General features: G+C 44.6%; 1 long non-coding RNA gene across 1 annotated transcript; it reads right to left on the bottom strand.

Annotated features, from left to right (window-relative positions):
* Positions 1-2,258: 2,258 nt before the first annotated feature.
* Positions 2,259-17,018, bottom strand: LOC117056125. The gene is made up of 4 exons (XR_004427694.1): positions 16,230-17,018; positions 13,120-13,203; positions 11,769-11,870; positions 2,259-2,343 (listed from the first exon to the last, which is right to left on the bottom strand). It is a non-coding gene; the product is annotated as an uncharacterized LOC117056125 (long non-coding RNA).
* Positions 17,019-23,663: the final 6,645 nt, after the last annotated feature.

Here is a 23,663-nt window from a genome sequence, read left to right on the forward strand (position 1 = left end):
CTGCGCGCTGTCACCGGCGCTTTCCCCTGCCTGCCCATCCTGCTGCTGCTGCTGCTGCCGCTGCTGACAGCCTCCAGACCCCTGCGCGGCGTGGGGGATGGGCTCCGGGCACGGAGAAACTCCCCGAACATCCATCTCCATCTTCCAAGCCGCCGGATTTGCAAACAAAAGCAGCCAAGGAGAAAGAGACTTTCCGCCACCCCGGCGTCTCTCTCTCTCCAATCTCTCTCTTAGGATTTGATTCCCCTTCCCGGGTTATGCGCGTGCATTTATTTGGCTTTAAAAATAGGAAGCCGAGGGGCACTCACATGGTTCCTCTCCTGCACTGATCCGGCGCCTGCGATCTCTCACGCACACACACTTCGAGATCCTCCAGACTTTTGCAGCCAACGTGTGCGCCTCGCTGTCTTGCCGGCAGCGGGTACGGTGGCCTCCAGCCGCCCCTTAGCAGCGAAAACGCCCGCGAAGCGCGCGCGGCCCCTTGCCAGACCCAACTCCCACCGTCCTCCTCCTCCTCCCTCGGCGGGGATTAGGGACTTGGTGGTGGTGCTACCGCCAGCCGGGGCTTCCAGGCCCGGGCAAGCCTTTTGCATGGGTTTCTCTTATTGAATTTACCCCTTCCTCCTCCTCCGACGCTTCTCCTTTCTGTTTTTCTCTCTTTTTGGAGAGGCGTTAGTGGAGCCTTTGAATGGAGAAGTTCGAGGCGGCGTGAGGGAAAGAGAGAAGCCGCCGCGGGGCTTGGGAAGGGGAACTCGGGGGGTATCCTGAGGAGAATGTCGAGGAAAAGTTAAAACGCCTCTCTCTCGCGCGCAAACATATCGCGCGCGCCCCGCCCTGTCGCCACAAGGACCCCCAGGCAGGCGCGCGTAGGGGGAGCCGCTTGTTTCAGTCCTGAGTGGCGGGGAAGAGGCCGGTTTATGGAGGAGACAGCCCCCCCCCGCTCCCACCCACCTCTCCCAAGCCTCTGTGTCTCCTTGATGCTAATCTCCGCGCTGTGCCCGCGCGCGCGCTCCTTTCTCCGTGTATATATGCGCAACTGGAGCTCCCTCTCCAGACGGCCAACGCTATGCCGCGCAGCGCATGAGGAACTGGGGTAAAGGGCGGGCGTGGGAGGGGGGAGCGCGCGCGCGTCTGAGAGAGAGAGAGAGAGACGCCCCCCTCCCCGCGCACGCGCGGCTTGATGAGCTCTGGTGATTGATTCTTCAGATTAATAGTTGCTGTTTCTGAAAGGAAGGGGGAGCCCAAGCTCAGGGGCTTCTTTGGAATGCCAGCTGTTAAAATGTGGAGTCATCAGGATGGGCGCCTCTGGGCATGTGCAGAGAGCCTCTCCTCCTCTTGGAACTCTGTCCCCAGAGATTTGCTCTGAGGTGGTGCCAGCTCCCTCAGCCTGAAAAACGAAATGAGTGCAGCACCAAATAGTCGCCTTTGACTGGACTTAACAGTCCAGGGCTCCTTTACCTTTTTACCTATGGTAGAAAAGAGTGATTGTTTTTAATTTGGAGAACACTGACAAATGTATGTCTGCTTAGCCCTTTCAGTAGGGATAGGCAGTTGCACCTGGAACAAACATCGGTACCACAGCGTGAATAGCTTCATTGGTGCTGATAATGCCAAGGTTGCAGGTTCAATCCCCATATGGGACAGCTGCATATTTTTGCACTGCAGGGGTTGGACTTGATGATGCTCAAGGTCCCTTCCAACTCTGCAGTTCGACAACGCATTAACTCTGACAACACATCACCGCGGACAAATTTTACAGTCCAATTGAGGAGGGGTGACATTGACACAGGATGCTTGGATAGGAACTGGGCAGAGTGTTCCAATGGAGATTTGGCCTCTGGGTTTTTCAGCAATTTGAAAAGTACCCGTGTGTGTATGATGTTCCCAACAAGCCAATAAATAGTGTAAAAGTTCTCTTGAATGAAAGCCAAGCTTTGATCTGATCATTCTTAAATCAGGACTCTTTTATCAGATGACGAGGCTGCATTTCTAAATATAAATTTCCAAATATAAGCTAACGTTGCCTTAAAGAGCTGCCGTTGCTTCTTTGGATGTTACCTGGAAACATACACCAACAAATTCTAGCACACATTTTTTGAAAAAATCCACAGTATGCATGGTTCTAAGGAGAAAATATCTCATTTCATGTAGCTGTATAATATTTTCCCAGTTCATGAAAACTCGCACTCAACCCTGCTTGCATCAGGTGATGCCCTGACCCAAGGATATTCTAAGAAAATGCTCTTTGTGTAACGTGACATGGAGCCCTATGGAACTTTGCTTCAAGATCCAGAATGGCTAAAATGGTTTGTTAGCTTGCATCTCCACTGGCAGATCTTGCAACTGAAATAGAAAGGAAGACAGACAGGGATGAAACATTAGCAGTGCCCCCCTCCTCTACCAAAGATAACCCACACAAAACCCCTCAAAAAGGCAAGCTGCATTTAAAAGAGAAACCATTTACCTTCTAAGAACCCATCAAAATGCCTGTACTTCTACTTCCCCCCCTATAATTTTTATTGAATTTTGTTTTACATTTTAGAATATTCATTTAAACAACCTTAAAATATCAATAACTTCCCTTCTTCTCTCTCCACGGTTCATTTTACATATCATAAATCCCTGCTTATTTTACAGAAACTGTACCATTCAGTATTCCATCACTGCATCCATCAAAACTTATTTACACTGTTGAATTTATCTTAATGCTGTCCACGTTTTCAAATAAACAGTTTCGCTCCATATATTCAGTAAACATTTCCCAATCTTCTTTAAACATATATTCTTATTGTTCTCTTATTCTATATGTTAGGTCCACAAGCTGCGCATATTCCAACAGTTTAAGTTGCCATTCTTCTTTAGTTGGGACTTTGCTCGATTCCCATTTTGGGGATAACGAAACGCAAGCCACAGTAGTGGCATACATAAATAACCATTTCTAACACTTGGGAATTTCCCTCTGAATTATCCCCAACAAGAAGGACTCGGGTTTATTTGTTGTTGTGTTGTTTTTTAAAAAAGTACTTTAAAACATTTTTTCAATTCATTATGCATTATTTCCCAATATTCTTCCACCCTTTTACAGGTCCACCACATATGACAGAATGTACCCTCAGTCTCATTGCATCTCCAACACTTATCTGATTCAGTTTTATACATCTTAGCAAGTCTACTCGGAGTTAGATACCAGCTGTAAATCATTTTCAGGTAGTTAAAATGCCTGTACTTCAATGCTTCCTCATTCTGCTTCAGCTACCGGTAAATATTGAAGGTCTTCCTAAGAGTGTGTATGTTCCATCAGCTTTGTACTTAAGCACTAGACACTGACTACAATGAGTCATATGCAGGCAGGCATTGGAGAGGTGGAGCACTCTGTCCCTCCTCTGAACCCAGAATACAAATACAGGGGGCTGTTGCAGAAGTGGTTCAGCTATACTGTACCTTCTGTGTTACCCACCAGCAGGTAAGTAATGTTTTTCTGGCTAGTAACTTTTGTGGGTTTATTAATATTTTCAAGGCTTATTCAACACATACATAATGTTTCAACCTCCCCCCCCCCCGGTACTTGTGATCATTAATGACACTGCTGACATGCCCTGAACAACGATAATAATTTTTTTCTATATCCCCATTTAAATCGTTCTTGTTAGGTTGTTGATACAGCTATCCAGAGAATCCTCTTTTTTTCATACCAGCATGAAAAAGTCTAGGTTGCAGGTTCGATCCCCATATGGGACAACTGCATATTTCTGCATTGCAGGAGGTTGGACTATTATTATTATTATTATTATTATTAATTAATTAATTAATTAATTAAACTTTTACACTGCCCTATACCCAGAGGTCTCAGGGGGGTTCACAACAAGACCACAAGACTAGATGCTCCTTAGGGTCCTGTAGTGCGGGTAGGCCTCTCCGAGGTGAATTAGAGGTTGCTAAGTATAATAAAAGTGGCATCTTGAGAATGCGGGCCTGCTTGCCGTGCCTGGCGCTCCCTTTAAGATAAACTCTCCCCTTTTACCCTTCTTAAGGGGCTATCTAGCCAAACCAAGATTTACGCTAAGTGGTGTCCTTGCCCAGCTGGGAGGGAGAGTTAAAGATCAAACAGTGACCATTAGAGAAAAGCAGCGAGGCTGGGAAAATTGGGGAGTATACAGACACCCGGAGCCGCTGTTAAATAACATGCATACAGCTGCGTTAACTACCTGACACTTGTGAATTATGCCTGAGGTCCTTAGGGATTGGAGGATGTGTATTCAAGCTTAAATTGGGTTGGATAATTATCGGAACCCCACGCGGGATCATTATGTATATTAATCCCGCGTTTAGAGATGCTAATTGTCAGAGACCGGTGGCTGGTTTTGACCAGGAGGCTGTAACTCTCAGCTGGGGGCAAGCGGTTAGCTGCCCCGGGAAAACTCACTCTGTGTTCGTGCTGGATAGCCGAGAACAACTGTCTTTTACTTTAACCAAGCCTTGTGTGAGTATGTTTAGTTAGTTATATTTTACAACGTTCTTATTTTCTGTTTGTACTCTTTTCTAAGAAACGTGTAACCTTGTTTTAACTTCTTTGCTTTTAAATAAACTTTTGAACTTTAGTTCTGTTGCCTTGTTTTGCCTTTGGTTAATAGTGAAGCTGAATCCAGCGTCTGACCATTCGGACCCTACCAGGTTCTTGAGTATCCTTTGGCTACACCGTAAAGTGGGCCAAGGTGTGAAGCCTGTGTAATTAAGGTGGAGGTGTGACTCCCTGACACCTCTATCGGCTTCACAGCAAGGGAGTGGTGGCAGCGTACCTGTATGTATTTGGTCATGCTTTTTGGGTTCCCACAGACCTTCCCCCGCCTAGCTAATAGCTCTACGGGGCTCAGAGGCAGATAATAGCCGAGGGGAGGAGGAGGGGCTGTGAGAAATCCACTACATGTTGGCAAGCGGTGGGATCTCGACTTCGCTGATCAAAGGCAAACTAAGAAACACTAATTGTGTAGGCACGTATTTCTTGTGAAGAGTACAAACGTTTTCTAATTGGATTAGTAAGTTAGGGATGGCAGGAGTGTCAGACCCGACCGAGACTTTGCAGACTCTGGACCGATGGGGGTCGAGAGAAAGTCTCAGTCCCCCGCCTTATGGGACAGAGTTGCCAAAGAGACCAACTTCAAAGGGAGCGGAGGCTCCGTTGTTCTCAGATGACGAATCGGAGGGGGAGGAAGCTCACCGTTCCGGAGGGCCTCTAGCAGAAGCCGGGGAAGAGGTGCAGCAGCAATTCCAAACTTGTTGGGAGGAAGAGGTTCGTGCAGCCAAGGTGCACTTAGAGGGAAGATATTCCACAACTTCCGAGCCGACAGTACGCCCTAAGCAGACGGTGTGTGTGCCAGGTCGAGGCTGGGGTTCAGGCAGCCTTATGGACGTCCAGAGAGCGCGTCAGCGTCACCCTGCTGCAGCTGGACCAGCTAGCGTGGGGGAGCGGATTCAGCAGGAGCTGCCGAGATGCTTCAAGGAGGGCCGTGCCAGGGAAGTGGATGATTACCGCGAGCCGGGACATCAGCCCAGGGGCCGTGCCAAAGACGTGAGTGACTATCAGGGTTTGAGACCACAGTTTAAAGGGCAGACCACGGATGTGGGGGACTATAGAGAGGCTCGCAGAGCCACTGCCCAGCGGGAAGAGGAGATGGGGCACCCTGTTTATCGAGAGGGTAGCCCTGGGAGAGCATATTCGCCGGATGGACAGAGGGGACCCAGGGGGCTGCCTCAATGGACTGAGCAGGGGGAAGTCTATCTGCCACGCCCAAGGAACCGGCAGGACTACTGGGAAGAACAGGCAGAGCGTCCGGAGGGACGTAGGGCGTATTACCCCCCTCCTCGAGAATACAGCCAGGGAGAGCGTCCCCGGGTTGCCCCAAGACGATCACCAGGCGAGGTTGCGTTGCAAGACATTAATTTGAAGCTCTTTCCTACTTACAAGCCACCCAATGATGTGTTAAGTTTTTTAACACTGTTCGAACTGACTTGCAAAGAAGTGGGTGTGCCTGAGCGTCTGTATATGACTGTTTTGCGATCTTTAGTCACAGCAGAGCTGGCTGATTTGTTGGGCCAGATGCCAGCGCAACAATTCTTAAATTATCGTCTTTATAAAGAGCTTGTGCTTCAACGTTATGGCCGCCAGCCGGAGTGCTATAGACGCGCCTTTCGAAAGGTGGACAAGTCAGCGTCCGCAGAGAACTTTCCTCTTGTTGCAGCAAAAGTTGCGCAGCAGTTTGATTTTTGGTTGTCAGCCGCAGAAGTGGATACCTTTGCGAAGTTAAGACAAACTATGATTTTGGAACAATTTATGCGCTATCTGCCTGCAGAACTGGCTAGCTTAGTGGCAGACCAAAATCCAACTACTTATGAGCAGGCTGCGAAGTATGCGGAATCGTTCCGCTTGAACAGGACTAATTTGGGCAATAAAAGCCAGCCGGCCGGAGGCCGATCTGCTAATTTAGGGTCGGTGGGGAAGGCTGCCTTTCAACCCAGAGAGTGGGAGGAAAAACCTGGAGTGGTGCCTAAGGACCCTGTGTCGGGGGGAGGCGACAAGGCTAAAATCACCCCTGCCTCGGGACTCTGCTTCTATTGCCGGCGCGGGGGGCACGTCAAGGCATTTTGTCCATTTTTGAAAGAAAAGCGGGGCCCCGTAGCTTCATCTACTCCGGCGGTCCGTATGATCCAACCCCCTGAGGAAGACTGGGATGCGGAAATCCAAGCCCAGATGGCGAGGGAGACCACCGACCTGGACGGGAGGGAGCAGGGTTTGAAGCCGCCTGCTGTGGCTCCTAGAAGTATTATGTCTGTTGCCTCTGCTCCTAGTGTGGGACCTGTTGGGACTGGGACAAATGTGGCTGTGGCACCACACATAGATTGGGCGAATATGGAGTATTCTGCACCCATCAGAATTAATCGCATTACAGTTAACTCATTTCGTGACTCTGGAGCTGATATCACCAGCGTGGCAAAGAACTTGGTTCTGCCACAGCAGATCCAGCCAAAGCCTTTGAAAGTTTCCCCATATGGGGTGGACGCTATCTACCGTCCTACTGCGATTGTGCCAGTGTCTTACCAAGGGTATGAGGGGGATCATTTTGTAATCCTTCATGAACCTGGAGAATGTAAGACGGCGGCTTTGATTGGGAATGATCTTGGGTACAAAGCCTATCTGCAAACTTTATCGGAGGGTACCCCAAAGGCGGAGATTCAACTAGCTGAAATGCCAGAGGGGGAGGAACAGAGCCATTCTTGTCAGCAGCCGGCTGAGAAACCTCAGGAGGAAGGGGGGCCGCCCTTTCCACCCAGCCAGGCCGCAGTGACTGAGTTTGAGACTCCTGCCGTGCTGGGTAATCTACAAGTGTTTGCAGCGGAGCAGCAATCTGATCCTTCCTTGCAAGATTGTCGGGAGGCAGCAAAGAAACCCTCTCGGGGGGAGAAACGTGTGGGGTTCTTGTATCAGAAAGATCTGTTATATCGACAGTTCTGGCCGAAGAGGAGTGCAGACCAGGACTGTGTTTTGCAATTAGTAGTCCCTATGTCCATGCGTGAGAAAGTCTTAACTTTAGCTCATTCTGATGCTTTAGCTGGACATTTTGGGGTAAAGGGGACTCTTGAACGTGTCTCTCGTTATTTCTATTGGCCTGATGTTCATAAAAGTGTAAAAAATTATGTAAGGTCTTGTGATGTGTGTCAAAGGGTGGGGAATGCTCGAGATGCTAGACCTAACTCCTTGCAGAGTGTCCCTTTGGAGGCCCATGTGTTTGAAAAGTGGGGAATTGATTTATTGGGGCCTTTGCCGAAAGCTAAAGGCGGGAAGATGTACATCTGTTCTGTTTTGGATTATGCTTCTCGTTATTTGTGGGCGGTGCCTCTACCTAATACCTCCGCCCAAAGTTTAGTGAAAGCTTTGATGCAGGCTTTTTGCACTCTGGGTATGCCTAGAGTCATTGTTTCAGACCTGGGTACGAATTTTATGGCAGGACTGACCCAAAAGGTTTTGCAGGTTGCTAAGATTTCCCATCACCCTGCAGTGGCTTTTCAACACCAAGGAAATGGGGCGGTGGAACGGGTACAACGAACCCTGGGCCAGATGTTACGGAAATATGCCTTGGCTCATGGTCCCCATTGGGATCAGAATTTGCCCTTTGTAGTAGCTGCATATAATGACTCTTACCAGAGAAGCCTGGGGTTTGCCCCAAACCAAGTGGTTTTTGGGAGACTTTTGAATTCTCCTCTGTCCATGCTCAGGAGCGAGTGGGAGGGGACCGAAGGAGAAGAAGGCATTAAGTTACCCTCTGTGTCAGAATATTTTGTAAACTTGAGAAAAACTCTGTCTGAGATCTGGGAACTTGCCAAAGAGAATTTAGAAGGGGCACGTGTGACCCAGAAAAGGGATTATGATGTGAAAGCAGTACAAAAGGATTTTGAGGTGGGAGACAAAGTCCTGATCCTGAAACCCGGTCGCCCACATAAACTGGATGTTAAATGGAATGGACCAGGGGTGGTTACAGCTAAGCTAAGTACTGTGCGCTATTTGGTGGATTGTTCTGAGTTGCACGAGCGCCCAAAGGAGTACCATGCTAATTCCTTAAAACGGTACTTTGAGCCCGGGGTCCCTGTCCTAGCCATTTCAGGAGGTTTAGGGGATACCCCTTCTGCACCTCTGGATCTTTTGGAAGAATACAAGCAGGCTGGCGCTATTTCAGATGTTTTACGGTTGCCGGGACTGTCAGAACGGCAAGCTGAGGAGCTGTATGAGGCCCTCAAGCCCTTTGAAAATACTTTCAGCACCAAGCCTGGTCGAACCCATTTGGCGCAGCACCACTTTAATACAGGGGATGCCGCTCCTATTGCCTCTCGTCCCTATAGGGTCAGTGAGGCGCATGCCCGCAGTGTGGAGGCGGAATTGAAAGAAATGTTGGACTTAGACGTCATAGAGCCTAGTAAGAGTCCGTGGTCGTCTCCTATAGTTCTGGTGCCCAAGGCCGGGGGCGGAATTCGCTTTTGTGCAGATTATAGGAGGTTAAACTTGGTGATTACCCCAGATGTTTTTCCCCTGCCCAGGGTTGATACCTTAATTGAGAAACTGGGAGGGGCCAAGTTCATTTCTGTGTTGGATTTGACCAAAGGATACTGGCAGATCCCTCTGACCCCTGAAGCGGCTGAAAAGTCAGCTTTTACCACTCATGTGGGGCTGTTTCAATTCAAAGTTCTCCCGTTTGGACTTCGAAACGCACCTGCCTGTTTCCAAAGGTTAATTAACTCATTAATTCATGATATGAGTGAATACTGTTGTGCTTATTTGGATGATCTTGCCATTTATTCCAATTCCTGGCAGGAGCACTTGGAGCATGTACAGAAAGTCTTGTCCAGACTAACGGAAGCCAACCTGACGGTCAAGCTTGCTAAGTGCCAGTTTGCTCAGGGGGAGGTTGTATACTTGGGTTTCAAAGCTGGCTCTGGAAACATCAAGGCTTTAGAAGCTAAGATCCAGAGTGTGCAAGAGTGGCCTCGCCCTCAGACCAAGAAGGACGTGCAGAGTTTCATTGGTGTGGTTAATTACTATAAAAGGTTTATTGTCCATTTTTCCACACTGGCCAGTCCTCTGACTGATTTGTGTAAAAAGTCCTTACCCCTTAAGGTGAATTGGACTGATAAGTGTCAACAGGCTTTCCAGTTGCTAAAGCGAGCCCTAGTGAGCTCTCGTGTGATGCTTGCTCCAGACCAAAGTCGCCCCTTCGTGGTTCAGACTGATGCCAGTCAGACAGGATTGGGGGCTGTTTTAATTCAGCAGGATGAAGCGGGGGAGTGGCGCCCAGTGGTTTATTTGAGCAAAAAGCTACTTCCTCGAGAACGCAATCTGGCAGTTATTGAGAAGGAATGCCTTGCTTTGGTGTGGGCTTTGACCAAATTGCGCCCATATTTGTGGGGAAATGTCTTTGAGGTCCAAACTGATCATTCACCTCTGTGTTGGTTAGAGAGGGTGAAAAATACAAATCAAAAACTGTTGAGATGGAGTCTGACACTGCAAGACTACCAATTTACTGTGACCCATCTTCCTGGGAAGAAAAATATTGTTGCTGATGCTCTTTCTCGTATGTATCAAGCTGTAGAGTGATGCTGCTAAACTTAAGGGTGCTTGTCACTCACAGCTTGGCCAGATCTACCTCATTGTGTAAATAGTGCTGAAATTTCGGGACTTCACCCCAAATTTCATCTTAGACGGGAGGGTGTAGTGCGGGTAGGCCTCTCCGAGGTGAATTAGAGGTTGCTAAGTATAATAAAAGTGGCATCTTGAGAATGCGGGCCTGCTTGCCGTGCCTGGCGCTCCCTTTAAGATAAACTCTCCCCTTTTTCCCTTCTTAAGGGGCTATCTAGCCAAACCAAGATTTACGCTAAGTGGTGTCCTTGCCCAGCTGGGAGGGAGAGTTAAAGATCAAACAGTGACCATTAGAGAAAAGCAGCGAGGCTGGGAAAATTGGGGAGTATACAGACACCCGGAGCCGCTGTTAAATAACATGCATACAGCTGCGTTAACTACCTGACACTTGTGAATTATGCCTGAGGTCCTTAGGGATTGGAGGATGTGTATTCAAGCTTAAATTGGGTTGGATAATTATCGGAACCCCACGCGGGATCATTATGTATATTAATCCCGCGTTTAGAGATGCTAATTGTCAGAGACCGGTGGCTGGTTTTGACCAGGAGGCTGTAACTCTCAGCTGGGGGCAAGCGGTTAGCTGCCCCGGGAAAACTCACTCTGTGTTCGTGCTGGATAGCCGAGAACAACTGTCTTTTACTTTAACCAAGCCTTGTGTGAGTATGTTTAGTTAGTTATATTTTACAACGTTCTTATTTTCTGTTTGTACTCTTTTCTAAGAAACGTGTAACCTTGTTTTAACTTCTTTGCTTTTAAATAAACTTTTGAACTTTAGTTCTGTTGCCTTGTTTTGCCTTTGGTTAATAGTGAAGCTGAATCCAGCGTCTGACCATTCGGACCCTACCAGGTTCTTGAGTATCCTTTGGCTACACCGTAAAGTGGGCCAAGGTGTGAAGCCTGTGTAATTAAGGTGGAGGTGTGACTCCCTGACACCTCTATCGGCTTCACAGCAAGGGAGTGGTGGCAGCGTACCTGTATGTATTTGGTCATGCTTTTTGGGTTCCCACAGACCTTCCCCCGCCTAGCTAATAGCTCTACGGGGCTCAGAGGCAGATAATAGCCGAGGGGAGGAGGAGGGGCTGTGAGAAATCCACTACAGGTCCCTTTCAGTTTTGCAATTCTATGTAGAACATGAATTTGCCAGCCCCTTAACAGCTTTTGGTCTGTTCGCAGTTTCTTCCATAGACTTGCATCAGAGGAGTTGTTTAATGTCTTGCTGTAAATATTCGTTGTTGGGTGCACCCGGTTCTGCCACCCTGGACCTAAATTGTGCTAATATGTGCAGCCTCCCAAACATTAGCTGGGTGACAGATTGTGCAACTAATACCATTTTAAAGCTAATTAAAAGTGTTGTCTTCTTTGTTGCTTTATTGATTTACACAGCAACTTTTGCCATAGTTGCTAGCCACTTGTTTACAAAGTTAATAAAATGATAAATTACACCAAAGTCTCTCTGCAATGGGGGGGGGGGAGAATGAAGAATTGGTGTCTTCTTGTTGCTAGAAAATAAAATCAGACCCAAATTCTCCAGCACCTGAGGCTAAAACGAAAACCAGGAAAAGGGCTAAAATAAATATAAACATCTTACCGTATGTGCCTGAACTTACTGGAGTCAGGGTTTGGCAGAGCGCCAAGGCAAATCCATTCCAAAAGCATGTACCCACAAGGAAGGAGGAATCCTCAGTTGAGCCTAAAACATTTAACCCCAAATGTCAACAAGGATCTTCTGAAAAATCTGGGTGGTCCACACACAGTCAGATTCTAGACCTCCCCCCCCCCCCGTTCATATTTCAGAGGATAATGATATCTAATGCTAACTTGGAAAAGACTTCTGGTCTGCATCGTCTAATGCATGGGTAGGCAGACTAAGGCCCGGGGGGGGGGGCGGATCCAGCCCAATCTCCTTCTAAATTCGGCCCGTGGAGAGTCTGGGAATCAGTGTGTTTTTACTTGAGTAGAATGTGTCTTTTTATTTAAAATGCATCTATGGGTTATTTGTGGGGCATAGGAATTCGTTCTTCTTCTTTTTTTTGGTATTCATTCATTCCCCCCCCCCAAAAAAAATAGTCCAGCCCCCCACAAGGTCTAAGGCACAGTGACTGGCCCCCTGCTGAAAAAGTTTGCTGCCCCCTGGTCTAATGCTTACTGTACATTTCTTTAGCAAAGACCTTGACTTATAGCAGGCATGGCTAGCTTCAACCCCTGCTAATGCTGTTGGACTGCAGCTCCCAGGAACCCAGCAATTCGCCCAGTGAACTGCATGGGTCACTGAGGGTGTTAGCCACAGTTTCCCATGTCTTAGCCCAGTCATACCACACTGGCTCTTAACACACAATGTGAAATGTCAAACAGAAAACACTTAGTGTTCCATGATCTATCCTCAGAATTTGTGGTGGTAAATTTGGAGGAGCTATTTTTCAGCACTACAGCTTAGAGCCTGTTTTCTTTTCCTTTTCCTATACTTTACATAAATATTCCATCACACTTTGCAAGCCAACCTTTAAGAAGTGGGCGTAGAGCCGAAATGTGAGACTCATAGTCCTTATCAGCTTGTAAAACATTGGCTGCCTTTGCAGCTCAAACATGGCAGGCAATTGGATGGAACCCTTGACTATGCCATTTCCAAAAAGAAAACTGTTGTGGACAACAACAACTGGCATGTCACATGAACAGAGAAGTGGAAAAATGGGAGCACAAGCCAATTCAGCTCAATATTCCGGCGTCAGCTGAACAGAACTGTGCAAGTCCTAAGAGAATCAGCTAAGAGAATCAGCTTGGAAGACTTCTCCCTGTCTTGCTCCAAGAGAATGAGACAACAGCTGTCTTTTATTGGAACAACATGTGTGGGTGAAAGAGCATGTAGGCATTCCATTTCAAGCGAGATCTTTGTAAGTCTGCTGCTGCATTCAGATAGCAATTTATTCCTGACATTTCCTTACCTGTTAATTTTCGTGCTTTTGTTTGATCTTTCACACGGTGCAAAATCCACATCTGGAAATCTGGTAGAATCTAGCTGGTGTACACTAGGTAAAAAAATTCCATACAAATACATGTATATTATTAGGAGAAATTTTCACTAAAATGCTTATGAATTTTCATGACTTTTTTTTTTAAAAAAAGGATTTGCAAACTGATCTGAACTGAGCTTAAGAGTGGGAAAATGAGAAATTCAGCAAAAATGGAATTTGATTTGCCCAGTGCTGTTTTTCTAGAAAAAGAGGCGCCGGAACTCACCTCGTTCTCTTAGAATGGCAATGGCGCCATTTTAAACGTCATTAGGACGATATTAGGTATAACATTCCATAACCTTTAACATACGGTACATTTTCCATTTGCTGGTGGCTCGCTGCTCTGCAGCGCCCTCTGGTGTCACATTTTAATAAGACATTATTGACATTATAAATCACGAGTGCAGACTTGCCCCCATGTGAGTTCCAGCTGGGGGGGGGGGAAGCCCTGGATTTGCCCATCACTAGCTTTGTACAAAAGCCAGATTCCTTCCAAAAGGAAGAGTGTAAAGGAACATCACACAAATTGGGCCCTTACCTGTGAGGCTGTGGTGGTCTGTGCAATTGCACAGGGATGCCAAAATAAAATTTCAGAATTGTGGTACTGCCAGCAGAATTCAACATTTGGAAAACTGGCTGGGTTTTTAAAAGCAAATTTATAGTTCTCAATGCTTTGAGGATATGCCTGAATCTATGTGGGCAATGTTTTGTAATGGCTTCAACTATGCAACTAAATGCTATTTTGTAAATGTTTGCTGAATCTCAGGCTCCAGAGAGATTACTAAAATAGATTTCTGGGTTTATTTGTTTTATTTATTTATAGCATTTGTACCCCGCTCTTCAGCCAAAAAGACTCCCAGAGTGATTTACATAAGACCAAGACCAGATACTCTGTACCCGCAGGCTTACAATCTTTGTTAAATAAAAATAAAACTTTAAAAAGGTTGCGTTCGGACTTCAGTGCCACACAAACTCTCTGTGATTAACAATCCCAAATGTTATGGCACATAACAGTGAGAACATGGGACGTGGATTAAACCTTACTTAAAATTGCTCAGTTTGAATAAGTTTAAGACTTTGGATTTTATTTTTATTTTACTTTATTGGTGGGGGGGGGGATTGCACTGTAAAGTACACACAACCTTTTACTGGTCCTTAGAACGGAAGGCCTTCCTCACATGTTGCCAGGTATGTGGCAGAGGAGAGAGAGGCATCAAAAGACTGGCCAGTCTGGGAAGGGGTCTCAAATGACGCAGAGACACTTTTCAGCCTCCCAGTTGGTGCCTGAGCCTCTATGCCAAGATTGACAGTTTTGATAGACAGAAAAACCAAGTCTCTGGTGCATCGTTGGCAGCAAGGGCAGCTTCTGAGAGCTGACTCTACATGGCTGATAGAGGGAAGCGTTTTGTTTCCACGAGAGAGAAATACCATCTACAAAGCAGCCCTTCATCTGGCTACAAACGAAATGCTCTGCCTTTCTGGTTATATTTGTTCATTCATTTTGATTTTTTGTACTGCCTTCTTATCACGTGTGAGCCTCCTGGGGGCGGAGGCAGGCGTTAAACCCAGACGCTTCTCCATTAACACCATGGGGGGGGGAGGAAACAGTGTAGCAAATTCAAAACCAGATTAAAATAAAACCAACTTGTACAACCGACAGGCATTCTTCTGTTACGTTGGTTGTATTCGATGGGGCTGTCTAAACATAAAGACCTTCTTCGGAGTTTGCATTGTGTCACAGGGTGTAGAAGCCACAATGGGCATTTGAATCGCTTTGACCTTTTACCACCATCAAAGACATCCTCATCTCGAGTTCATTCAAACTCCTTGGGGCCTCCGTCAACACCACCATACCTGTCAACTGGCACTCCCAGCTCTTGCAGTCTGGGATGTGCATCAGAGGCAGGGCTGCTTCCTCAAGCACAAGTTGGCCTTATCGATAATTCCCTCTGTACTATACATTTCAAAGCAGATGACACAGATGTACATCGAGTCGTTTCCCCATCCATCGATCTCGGCTCCTCTGAGGGGCTTTCTAGCAAGCCCACAAAACATCCAGCAGCCCAGAGGATACTGTCATGCTTGAGCTTTTACATACAGGCCTTCCGAGATTTGCTTTTGAGGAATGCCTTTGTCTACATTTCCAGACTGCTAACCTGACAGAAATATCCTGCAGAACAACCCGACTCTACCAGGGACAGGGGGAAAGACCACTAAACTCCTTTATGCAATTCTCACAGGGGGCAAGGACTTCGGATTTCTTTTGATGTGAACAACACCAGCGGATTTAATTCATGTTCAAATTTGTTTTGTTTTGCTTTTTTGAATAGTACATCTGTGAAGCCTCTGCTCGTTTTTTTTTTTTTTTTTTAAGGACTGCAATCATTCTAAGGCATTTAGCAGTTGTATTGTGTTTAGCAGAATAATTCAAGGCCAGCCCTATCCGTATATAAGGCAAGACAGTTAAATCAGCGCTGGTCGTTGTGGGGCAATAAAGGGATGAAATCCACAAGTTTTATCCCCCCCCTCCATTTGAGCCAACTCCTAGCCCCCTTGCAGAATGCAATGATTTCTACGCTGCCTGTTAGGGCAAAGCCTTCAGAAAAGGTAGCTTACATAAAAACAACCATCTAATACTGCGTCATGTTGCAGTAAAACAAATAATTCAAAACAGCAGTCGAAAACAATCCACAGGCTAGAACATAGGAAGATCTTAACGAGTCTGAATACGAATTACAGTATTTAGAAGGTACTGTACTTCATTTGTAGAACTGAAACATTAGGGTAACTTCAGTACTTACAGATATTAAACTATCACTTAGGTGGCATAAAAGCATGTCAATAGCCTGGGACGATGGATGTTGAAGCTCAGTAACATCTGGAGGGCCAAAGGTTCCCCACATCTGATACCGAGATTTTTTTTCAACATAACAAGTTTTGTTGATTTTTCAGAATACAGGATACACAAAAGGAAAGTCGCTACAGATACAACAAAGTTACCCTTACCCCACGGAACAGATTTTCAGTCTACTAGGTCTTACCAAAGGCAAGTTTGTGAATCTGGTGGCTTCCATTCATCAGTTCATTCATTTGAAAATTTTAAAAAGAGCTCCCCAATCTCAATGAAACCATCCACATCTGATACAGAGAGCTGTTGAAACTAAAAACAAATTGCTGAGACACAGAGGAAGCATATATTTGAGAACATTCTGCACATGGTGAGCATCTGTGAGAGTTATCTCTAGTTTGTACACAGCAGAGTTTTAGTTCCTTTCAATTATCATCAGAGCATGTTGTACTGTTGTTAATGGCCTTAAGGTCTAGGTAGGAACTTTCCCTTCTCTCTGTATTCAGCCATTTTGCATTTAGATTTCTGTATAAAGCGTTTTTTTAATCCTATATATTAAATACTGGAACAAAAGCTCATGTCTTGCAGAAGGCAAGAGTTTACCATAGCAACGTATTCATTATTCCAAATGACAATGCACATGGGGTATGAGTTCTTTACAATATTAAAATGGATTTGGGATAGTGTACCTTTAGAAATCCTGCTTAATTATAAGCAAGTTGATTTATCAGTTAAACAGGGATAGGAAAATGGAGAGGTATTCATGCAACTTAATTGAAAAATACTCAACTGCCCTGATGTTCTGAAGATGCTTCGAGCATTTTTGAAGGCTTTGGCTTTTTTGAAGGAATGGTTGAATCACATTTGGCACCTTCCTTTTCAGATGCCTGCATTAATTTGTACCAAATATATTCTAATTAAATGACTATTTTTATGTTGAAGTAACTTTAAAAATAAACCAGCACTTCATAGAATGCTGAAGTAACTATGAAGTTGATGTATATATGTGAGTAGTTTTGAAAAACTTTCCTCCCTCCACTAACTGTCTTGGGTATTCTAATCTTTTTCGTCACTTCCACTGGAGGAATAGGAATAACACCTCTCTTCCATTAACAAACATGGAACATAATCCACAAGGGCAGCCATTGGCAACCCTTTCTGGGCCAGTGGGCATATTTGGATTTTGAAGAAAGTGCCATGAAGCCAGTCACAAAATGGCTGCCGTGGGGCATGGTGTAACACAAAAAGACCATCACATCTAAACCAGCAGAAGACACAGGACACAAAATGGTGCCCGCATGCTCTCCCACCAACCACCCAATCAACAGGGTGTTGTTGTTTTGTTTTTAAAAAAGGCACCCACATCAGCCACTGTTGTGCTCACTCACAAACAGAAGCTCTTTGCACTCCTCCCTTGTTTAGAATAGATGGGAGGGAGGGTGTCCACTTCAGTGGGGCTTATGGTATGGACTGGTAGCCTAATATAGTTTGGTAAACAAGAGCCGGTGGATGTGTGGGGAAAGGATCTGAAGCATGACCCCTTGCTCCCAAATTACAGAATGGCTGGGTGTGTGGAGGGTAAGCAAGGACAGGGATTCTGGTAATCATGCATCACACTGAGACCCTTTGTGATCCAGCATCAAATGATGTACTCACAAATGATATCTGAACCTGCTCTAAGGGATAGATAGCCTAAGGGATGATTTGCTGATAACGGGATGTCTCATGGCGACTCCCAGTACAAAGAGCTTCAGCTGTCTGAGCTCTCTTCAAAGAGCCAACATGGCACCCGTTTGATTTTCAGCAGGAAGTGTCAGAAACGCTTTCCTGTAGATTATACACTAGTCGCAATCCATTCCCTCAGCAAGTCTACCATCTGCTCTACATATTGCCCACATCAGATGCCTCTGCCAAGAGCTGTTTAATGAATACAGCAACCATACACTACCTAAGACAGTTTTAGAAGCTCTTATCTGTGCAGGGAAAAAAAGGTTAAGAAAAGCAATAAGGGCCAAGAGCAGATGAGTTCAATGTCTGCTGTTGTGCACAATCTCCTTCTCTGAAGCCTCAGTGTGTCATCTGTAAAGCAAGGCCCACAGGGATCTATCCTATGGGACAGCAGTCAATATAAACACAAGGAACAATGGATACAGTTTGCACACTGAAAGTCCACACATAAATCTATTAGGCAGCATGGGGAGCCTGCGGCCTTCCAGGTGCTATTGGACTACAACTCGCATTATATTTCCCCACTGGACGTGCTGGCTGGGACTGATGTGTATTGGAGTCCAATAGGATCTGGAGGGTCATTGAGTCCCAACCTCTGCTGTCAGGAGAGCTAAAGTTCTATCCATCCACCCAGTCCAGTCCTGAGATTTGTCTCCTACAGTAGCAAGCCAGGTGCCTTTGAGAATCTGACAAGCATCCTGGTCTCTTCATCGCTGACTGTTCCCTCTTCTGCAAATACCTGGATTGAAGAGTGAGCATTTTATAGCAGTCTGTGTTTGGGGGCAGTGGGGAAGGGTATCTGTATGCAGTAGCCAAAGTGTCGGGACTAGATGCGGAAAATACCAGTTTGAATCCCTGTGCAGGTATGGAGTTGTTGGTCTGTCCTGGAAAAAGACACTAGGCCTCATCTTAAAGTTCAAATTTTTTGAGAACATGAAACAGTGCTCCTTGGATGATGAGTAGGAAGCAAACAGATCAGTAATACATGCAAGTCATCATTATCATCATCATCATCATCATCATCATCATCATCATCTCTTCCCCAGCCACTCTGGGCAGCTCCCAACATAATATTAAAAACACGATAAAACATCAAACATTAAAAACTTCCCTAAGGTTGCCTTCAGATGTCTTCTAAAAGTCTACCTCTACTTTTCAGTCTAGAATATAGGTGTTTATTTAAAACTATCATAATCTGGGGCTAGATTATTCTCCGAGCTGAACCACAATGAGTGATTTATCTTATATGCCTTCTGTTACCTATCTGAACATAAACACGCACTTTACATATTTTTCATTAAACATATTGCTCATTCAGGGCAATTTCTTCCAACATTTGATCAATTTATTTCCCCTTTTGGATTTGCCCCATTACATCTCATTGTTATTTCTCCTTGGGCAAAAGGATATGTGCATGGTAAAGAGGTGGTGCATATGGTCAGTTAGGGAATACCTAGTTTAACTAGGCTGCCGGAGCTATGCAGGTTCAGTCAGAAATCAGCCCCGCTCAGTTCAATAGAGCTTCTGCACTAGTAAGCTGGTTTAAGATTGCATCCTCAGTGTTCCCCAGGCACTTCTAGATTTTATCCCAAGACATAACAAAAAAGGCACCAATTCTCCTTCTGGTCTAGTAACATCCCATCAGTAAATGATAACCCATAGAGAGCAATGATAGATAAGTAGAGATGATAGATAGATAGATAGATAGATAGATAGATGATAGATAGATTTTTTTAAAAGACATAAAACCGGAATAAAACGAGAAGAGAGTAAGAGACACTGCAGGTGCACCATGATGCTGGGGCCAAAATGGATGGGGTGTTAAATGTACATCACATTGACCCAAATATAGGCTGCATGTCTACCCCCCCCAAAAAAAATGGCTTACAAGAAATGTAAATGCAACCTATATTTGAGGGCAACCTGTATTCAGATCAGTGCAATCTAACTTGCCTTTTTCTCTCACTTTTAAATTACAGTCAATATGGTGAGTTATCAGGCCAGCATACAGCAGGGGCTTAACTCAATCACCCTTTCCCTACATGGTCCCAACAAAAATACTTTCTGCCCTGAGTTGCTGTTTGCCCTGGGAAGGAAGATGCTGGCAGGCTTTGTATTTCTTAATGGAAAATGTTTGTAGTCCTCACTGTGCAGGTGGGGAGATTAAAATGCGCATGCAGATTTTGCAAAAAGCAAAAACAAAAAATGAGCTTTTCGTGGTGGCGACAGTTGTTCTGCAAACTGTGCTCAATGAAGTTAATTTAAGATAATTGCAACAGTTCAGTGCTGAAAACTCATCAATAGCTTTGAGAGCCAGAGTGCCAAATGTCAATTAGGTGAAATGAGTGACAAGGATTACTCCCCTGATCTTTTCAAAGACCCATGAGTTATCTCAGAAAGCACTGTTTTAATTTTGAAGGATTTTTGTAATGCCTGAGAAGCACACAATGTCCCTACTCCCTAAGAAGTTATATGGAAACAGTCAGGCTAATTAGCCAAAGACCAGGCATTTTGAGGACAGATAGAACATAAATAGACACAGTAATGGACATAAAGATCATAAACTGGAACTGAAATAAAAAAAATGCAGGTCAAGTGAAATGTGCAGTTAAGTGGGGCATGACACTGTCAGCTCCCTGAAAGCCTTGAGGGTTAATACTCAAACTCACCTTTCCTTTTATAGGATGCAAATTGTTCACACTGACAGAGTTTTGTTCATTCGTTACTCTTTTACTGGCAAGGAATCTACACACACAAAAGTCAACTCACACATGGCCCGATGTTGATGGACACATGCAGGTAAGGTAACCTTGGCTGAAGCTTGTGGCTAGTGAAGACTAGGAATGGGTGCTTCTGTACATTTCAGGTGCTCAGTTTTCCTGTCGGAAATGAAGTACTCCATATTTCTGTAACAATTAGCAATAATAATAATAATAATAATAATAATAATAATAATAATAATAATAAAAAATCCTCATGGAAATTCATCAGCATTTTTGTGCAAATTTCTAACAATAAACATGTTTTTTGCAAAGCGATTTCCCCTAATATAATGCATTTTGCACATTTTGTCACTAATACATGCAATTTTTACACACTTTACCCTTGTATATGCATTTTCAGACACCTTACTTGACTGGCAAATTGCATTGCAAAATTCAGAGAAATAAAAATTTCAAAAAATGTCTGCTTCAGTTGGCATTTCATTTCCAAAAGCATGAATTTGGTAGGTTTGCCCTTAAATGGGAACTTAACTGAATTTGTTCCCTATCACCAATGAGGGGAGGGGTTCCCATGAATCCCATTTCAGATAGCACACTAAGCTAAACTGTGGCTTAGCTCAAACCAAAATAGCAGAAAACTAAGAACAGAGAATTGCAATGCAACTGCAACCACCTCTCTAGGAGTTGGCATGTTCACACGGTCCTGGTAAGCCATGTCTGACTTACCATGTCAAGTGAGCCAGCTCATAGACAACATTGTAGCATAAGCCTTCAACTGTCAATGACTATAAGACTCAACACAGCAGGCCACACAGTGTGAGCTATGACCCCATTAGAAAAAAGCGTGGTGAAAATTGCATATTATAGGTCTCTATTTCCCACATTTGCTTATAAGCAGCAAATTTAGAGCTATATACCTCCATTTTTCACTCACTTGTATTGGAGGCACATTCTTTTTTTCAAAGGGAAAAAAGCAATACGTGAAAATTGAAGCCTAATAAAACAATTGAACAATACGATGATCTAGTGCATTTGACTTCGTTCACGTAATATGAGAGAATTGCCTGGAGAGCAGGAGAGAAGGAGAAATGGCTGTTATTGTAAATTGCGGGGGCCTGCATTAGCTAGAGGATTGGTATGGTGGGGGAAAAAATCTCTGTTCTGTTAAAGCAAAGTATCAGAGATTACTGGCAGCTTTGAGTGGCTCTGCACCTTATTGATTTCTCACACAAGGCCAGCGTGCACTACACACACACACACACACACACACACCCACCCTCTTACAAGTTCTATGAAATCAAGTTGGCAGCTCCTTTTATTTTTCCAATGCAGCACATTCTAGCTTAAATAAGTGGATGTATTCATCGGGATGTTGCAAAAAGTCTGAAGTGCAGAGTTCAGAGATGGATTCAGACATATCTCAAATAATTTGTTTTGTTTTTAAAAAGGTCTTTCAGGAATTTGGCTCCAAAATTTCCCAGTTGCAAAAAGGAAAGCAAGGATCCTGGTCCTGCAGTAGTTCCGGAGGCTACTGTGTCTGTTAAAGCAAAATTTCAAAACTCCCCTTTCTTTATCTTACCTACATGCATAGGATATTAAGGGTAATTCCCAAGATCTAGGCAAGAACCTTAGAAAAATTAATATTATTATTGGTATGGGGCTACTATGGGTGGGAGAGAAACATGATTCAATTTGCATTTAAAAGCAAACCTCACTTGCTTTTTCCCAAACGTATGTGAACTGAAACTGAGCCATCTTTTGAAATTTACATATCTTTGAATTCTGCAATGCTGTTCTCCAGTTGATAAATGAGCCATGAGGTCACGGTTTTTGCCAAAACCCCGATGTTGTCTGATTTATTCGAAAGCGGTGCTAAACAACTGCAAATCGTCCCCTGCAACATTTGGCAGTGCAAACCCCACATATCATAGTAGGTCATAAAATGAGCCCTCGGCACCCTAACCTGTGGAGTCAGTTTTCGTCAAAAAGTATTTGCAGGAAAGTAGTTGCAGCAATAACAACAGCATTAGATCCAGTTACAGGTAGGTAGCCGTTAGATAATAAGCCGTTAATAGCATTAGAGATGAACTACAGCACTTTGTCTAGCATACGTTGGAAGGGAAGTGAAATCTGTGGCACTCCCAATATTGGTGGACTGCAGCACCCATCATGCCTGGCCATTGGATACACAGTGTGGGGCTACTGGGAATTGGAGTCCAACAACACAGAGGCTCCCTGTTATATACATGGCATTAATAAGCCATATTTCAGGGAGTTTGTTGCGACATAAAAAATGTGAAAGTTAGTATGTGGTGTAAGACTTTACAATCAAATCACTATGGACTTGAGCCAACATGAAAATGATCTTCCACCCCTGCCCTAAACCATATGATATTTGGTAATGAGAGCAGCAACAACAACAACAACAGCAGCAGCAGCAGCAGCAACAACAACAGGCCATTTTTTCTGGGGGGGAAACAACAGGACTTCCATTTCCCTCATCTGTAGTTTAAATGTAAAAGCAACACTGGATAAAAAGTACATATGCTTTTGAAAGGATGTTGCCATGTCTTGCATCAAAAATGTTAAAATATGTTTCTTGTTAGACTGAAATGCATTCTTGGGGGTCCCCTATTAAAAAATACCCTCACACTCTCACTTTTAATACCTGCATAGATACAACAATTTACCTCTTAACACACTTTCAATCTCCATTCTAACCAATCGGTAAGTATTAGAGCACACCCTTTGCAAGTAGAACATCCTACGTTTCAAGCCCTAAGTACCCCCAGTTTAAACGATCAGGTGATGTGAAATACCGGTACCTTTGCCCCAAACCCTGAATAACTGCTGCCAGTAATTATAAGCAGTTTTGGGGTCGAATGTGTGTCTGCTTTGGTTTCTTGTTTTTTTCAATCTGAAGTTCAATTCTCCACGGTTCCACCTCAGTTTGTGATTTTTTTTAATTATCTCATGAAAATTAATCAGCATTTTAATAGACACATTTGTATGCAATTTGCCTAAGGTACACATTTTTGCAAAGCAATTTCCCCCAAAATAATGCATTGTTGTATATCATTTTCACTAATGTGTACATTTTTTATGTGCGCTTTACCCCGGTACCTGCCTTTTTGTTCACAGTGGACTGGAGAACTGCACTACAAAATTAGGAGAAG

Source organism: Lacerta agilis, chromosome 12 (assembly GCF_009819535.1).
Source record: "Lacerta agilis isolate rLacAgi1 chromosome 12, rLacAgi1.pri, whole genome shotgun sequence".
Lineage (NCBI taxonomy): Eukaryota > Metazoa > Chordata > Lepidosauria > Squamata > Lacertidae > Lacerta > Lacerta agilis.